We start from the raw sequence: 6,000 nt of genomic DNA on the forward strand, positions 1-6,000 counted from the left end.
AATATCATCTATCCCTTGTTGTAAATGTGGACAAGAGAATCCTGTAAAATACCACATTTTGATAAGAGATGAAGCCCATATAAAGGGTGTGTGTATATGTGTGTGTGCTGGGCCACCAGTGATGGGGTGAAAAGGTGGCACTGATTCTGGAGGGTCACAGCTTCAAGTCCTGCATTACTGATGTAGTGACAATGCATTCTGCGTCACAGTAGAAATTAATAAATTCACAAATCATGCACCGTGTGATATGGTTGTTAAAGTTAATTAAAACTAAAACCATAAAAAAAAAAAACATTCTCGATACTTTAAACAAAATAAATGTTAACTGATAAAATATTAAAAAAACTTATTTCAGCTATAGTTGCCAAGGCAACATTTCTCATTTTCATTTTGTTTAACTTGATGTACTAAAATAACTAGAACTGAAATAAAAATTAATAATAACATGTTTTTTAAAAAAGATAAAATAAAACTAAAATGAAAATGGATAATATAAATCAAAAATTTACTGAATGACATGAAGAAACATGAAGAACTGTGGTAATGTCTCCAAGATGCTTCAAGAAACCAACCTGCAAAGCTACCTGAAAAACTATGCACAAGTACACCTAGGGCAAAAAGCTGCTTTAAATGCAAAGATGGTCACAACAAATGTTGATTTAATGTCATTAATAGACGTTAATTGATAAAGAAAATCTATTTATGACATTATTTATGACAGCATCCTCATTTTACAGCACTTTTACACAAGTGCCTAAAACTTTTAACAGTACTGTAGCTTTGCAGGCAGGTTTCTTGAAGCATCTTGCACTGGCTGTTGTCAGACTCCTTGTGCAAACAAAAATCTCACTGGATTATTACCATTAATAAAACAAACAAATAAACATAAAAATAAGAACAAGACCAAAGACATTGGAGGGACAATATAGAGCTAGAGTCAGATACCAATAAAGTGATTTCGTTCCAGAAGTGCAGTCTTTGTTAGGCAATATGGTCTCCCCATTAGTCAAGTTGGTTTGTTTGTTTATTTACTTATTTATATTAAATAATTAATTATTTATGAATGTCTGCCTTCTGTGTACTTGTTGTCTGGTAAGCGGATACGTTACGCAAGAAGTGTGGATTGCTTTATGGCAGCAACAAATGCACATGTACAGCTATCCAATGCATAGCCTACATAAATATACCACTATACCAGTGCATGGCACTTAATAGCGCTAGCGGGGAAATTGCGCAGGTCTGGTCCGGCTCACAAGAAGTAGGCCTATTGCCCCATCTTTAGGCCTACTGTTTGTACCGGTGAGCAAGCTTTTCAGTATTTTTAATATGTATCATGATGGTGTGAATCGTTTACATAGAATGATTACTTTTTAGTCAATAGAGTTGATGCATGCAAAGATATGCTGTGAAGATGCCGATGAATGTGAAATCTTGTAATGGTTTTTTGAGGTAGGCCTATTGTTTTGTTTCTGAATTGAGCTGAGTTAACGCAAAATGTAACTGATGCATCATCATACTTCCCCAGCTCATTGATTACAGTACATTCAAGCAATTGTTTTGTATTACAAGTTTTCTGAAATAAATATACATGTTTTAAATACACAAAAGGAGAATTCATTAAATTCGCATGCATTTCAGTTACAGTAATCTGTACATTGGATGAAGCCAGGTCCAACATTTGTGTCAATTTTTTTGACACAAACTTTTAGGAATGAAATACTACACAAATCAAGCAAATGATACAAAAACTCCTCAGTAAAAATATTGTGGACACTTGTAGCTCATTTTTTAAACGTATTGTTTTAATATGTATTGTAAAAGAAATCTACGGATGCAAATATATGTGTAATAAAATAAACACTTAAATCTAGGCTATATTTCAGATGTTTTCTTTGAACTAGTCTGAAAGAAGACTGTTAAAGAAGCAAAATAGCCCAAAATCTCAAATTTAGCTAGTGCATGAATAATATTAAAACTGTCATTGCAGTTTATTAATCAGTTATTTGATTTTATGCCACATACATTATTAGTTATGGATGTTGCTAAAAACGTTGGATAGTTTCAAATCCTTGAAAACTAGTTTTCCACTTTCATGTATAAATACCGTACACTGTTTAAACAGCAACCCATTACACTGTGTCAGCAGCTTGCCTGCAAATTTGCCAAAACTGATGTTAGCCTTAATGCAATTTATGAGTTTGCTGACAAATGAAACACTTTTAACTTGTTTGGTGTGGTATTGTGGTGCTGTGTTGCTATTGTGCAGAGCTTGAGATGTGGAATGTATAAAAAATGTGAAGACCAAGTGAGTGAAAATGATTTAGGGTATTGATTCATAAAGCATAATTAGATTTTTTTTAAACAATGAGGGGTCCGTAGAAAATTACAATGGAGGCCCTGAGTTATTAGCTCCAGTTCTGCGAGTGTGTGTGAGAAAGTTTGTTTATGTTTAGAGGTATCGGGGTGTGTGAGTGTAGTAGTTGTGCCAGTTTTGGTACATTGAAGGCCACAGCATATCACTGTGTCTCCCTTGCGTAAGCCTCTCAGAGCTCATATAACAGTATCAAATCACTCTCTCTCTCACCCTCAATCTTTCTCTCAGTTGAAATTTCAGTACAATAGTTACATGAGTCATGGAAACAGCACACATTTCCTAGAACAAGTAATTTTGTAATTATAGGGTGAATATGCAGTTGTCAGGGATACATTGTTGCACCTCATCAACACAAAAACAGATGGATCTCTGATTGATTGTTTTATTGAGCCATAAACCCTACTGATGTTGTTCATTTACATTATAATGCCATCAGACCTAATTTCTGTATTCACCACATACACTATCCCATCCATACTAGTCATTAGGCAAACCGTTCTAAAAACCAGCTATATTTCTATTTGAGTTTGGTTTGGCACAGAATAAATACAAACCGTTCTTGGCCCAAAATTCTCATCATGCTGGTAGAATGCGTGTAGTGATGTACTCACGATCGGTCACTTGTTTGTTGTCTGGCTACCAGTTTCTATCTGTAACTGGCCAAGTGTGCTATTTGAGTGAAGTAAATTAAAATATCTGACCATCCTCCATAACATGGTTGCTATTTACATCTCATAACGCATATAAACACTTGTGTTACCAAAGCAATGACTGACGCGTTTGTATTACGAGATCTGTTATCAGCCCCACAGTGGAAAATGAACCGTAACTGTACCGGCTAGGTCAGGCCGGCACGGAATCGAATGGTTAAGCAACGAGAGCGGTTTGGCCAGTTTGGAAAAGTGGCTATTGCTTTCATAGCATTTTCATTTACATGTACATTTATGCATTTGGCAGACACTTTTATCCAAAGCGACTTGCATTGCATTCAAGATACATATTTTATGAGCTCTTCAGTTCTTGCTTGCCCTGGGAATTGAACCCATGACCTTGGCGTTGCTAACACCATGCTCTACTGTTTGAACTCATTAAAAAATTCTCATTTGAAGGGATATTGTATTTTACCAGAAAATTAAAAATTGTACTCACTGTCATTTTGTTCCAAATCAGAATGACTTACTTTCTTCTGTGAAAGATATTTTGAAACATACCTTAACCTTTTTTTTTTTGTCCATACAATGAAAGTCAACAGGTTTTGTATAAGCAAAGATAGTTGATACATTTTTCGCAAAATATCATCAGTAACACTTTAGTGTAGGGACCAATTCTCACTATTAAGTACTGTAGTTGCTTATTACCATGCCTATTTATAACATATTGGCTGTTTATTAGTACTGATAAAGCACATACAGTCAAACCAAAAATTATTCAGACACCAGATATAATTTTTTATGTTTTTTTACTAGTGTGTGCAGGAAACTATAGCTAATTCATTTACGTAAGTGAGGATAGCAAAATAAAGTAAACTGTGACATATTATACCCAAAAATTCTTCATACAGTGGACTACCCGTAAAACTGACAAAACATTTGGGACCAAAAATTATTCAGACACTTTAACCTGGAATTGTTTTGCTTAAGTGTTTTTTCTTCAATTGCTAATGTGACATTTTTACACCACATACTGAACAAAATTAAGCATTATTTGGTAACTGGTTGACCTAAATTGGTATTATCTAATTGTGTCCTTAAATTTAACAGCTAAAAGCTGGCAGCTATTCAACCTAATTCATTTGTGAGACAGTCTAACAGAAGGATGGAATTATCAAGATGAATTTGTTCTGATAATAGTTCTTGTCATATTTTATTACCATTTTACTATACTAAACTATAGGCCTAGCGAACAAACTGTGATAATGTGAGAAATGTTGAAGTTGTCTGAATAAATTTTGGTTTGACTGTATTCTGCATGACCATATTCTTCATCCCTAATCCTACCCAAAAACTAAACTTAAACTACCTTACTAACTATTAATAAGCAGCAAATTGGTTGTTCATTGAGGCAAATGTCATAGTTAATGGTTTGTTAATAGCAAGAATTGGACCTTAAAGTGTGACCATATCATATTTTGTGTTCAGCAGCAGAAAGGATGTCCTAATTGTATACAAGTTTGGAGTCTTATGAGGGTGAATAAATGATGACAGAATGTTCATTTTGAGTGAAATTTCCCTTTCACTGTACCATGTTTCTATGTCATTTCCAGGCTGTGTACTTGCTTGTCAATGTCCATGATTCTGTATGCACTTGAATACGAAAGCTGAGTTAATTTTGCATTGGCAGAGCCTCATCTGAGAGGAATGTCATTAATGTGTGTGTTGGTGAGTGGGTGGGTGAGCATCAGCATGTAGAAGTAATATAGATCTCTCTACTCTACTGGAGAGGACAGAGACAGAGCGAGCGAGAGATGGAGAGAGCACTCAACACCGTCATTAGTGCTCTTTCATATTTACATTTTTAATGTAGAGGAACAACATTCATGTTCTCGTCTCAAAGAAATCAAGTACTTGTACTGCAGGCCAGTTAGTCACAAGCAATTACGCTAAATGATGCAAAAGCCAGAATATTGTGGGGTTAAATTGCTTGTGGAGAGGCTTTTGACATGTGACTGTCTCTCTCGTCTCTTTGAGAATAGGTGCATTTCAGGGGAGAGAGAACCATTAGAGTCCAATCATAAATAACTCTCTCTGTCCTCTGTTTGAGACGAGAGAGGAAGGGAGCAGAGGCCAAACTATGCGTGATTAAATTTGAGGGCATTATAGTTTGGACTCGAGTCAGATTTCCATTATGTCGAACAGCCTAGTGTATCATATAGCCATGCAATAACACACCCACCTGTTAAATATCAGATTACTTCAAAACAAATGGCATCAGTTAGCACAAGGCATTTAAGATCCTTTCAGTGCTGCAGCTGAAACACTGCCCAAAATTACTCATACTGTACCATTGTAACCTTACAATAGAATTACATCCTTTAAAACCCTTTACCTCACTAGCAGCTCCACAGAGGTGAAGGTGGGTTAGAAATGGCCAATCCAGAAGACCAGTTCACTGGAGAATGATGACTGGACTGTGTGTTATTAACCAGAGCAGTCAAAGAGCCAAGATATTATAAGAAGGGAAAATCATCCCAGATTCTCTCATTCTCTCTCTCTCTCTCTCCTCTCTCTTCTCTCTCTCTCTTTCTCTCTTTCTTAGTGAGGCTTTGGCTGTCATGGTTGTCATAATATAGACTTGCCAAAGCAATACAAAGACAAGTAAGCAAGAAAGATATACACAACAAAAAAAGCTTTTTTTAAATGCTTTTGAAAGCAGTCTTTTAATGCTCACCAAAGTTACATTTATTTGATCAAAAATAGTAATATGAAATACTAGAAATCAAAATAACTGTTTTATGTTTTAATATATTTTCAAATGCAATTCTGTCCTGTGATGCAAAGCTGAATTATTAACAGCAATTCCTCCAGTGCTCAGTGTCACATGATCCTTTAGAAATCATTCTAATATGCTGATTTGGTGATTAAAGGGGTCATATGATGCGATTTCAAGTTTTCCTTTCTCTTTAAAGT

Source organism: Barbus barbus (genome assembly GCF_936440315.1).
Source record: "Barbus barbus genome assembly, chromosome: 2".
Classification (NCBI taxonomy): domain Eukaryota; kingdom Metazoa; phylum Chordata; class Actinopteri; order Cypriniformes; family Cyprinidae; genus Barbus; species Barbus barbus.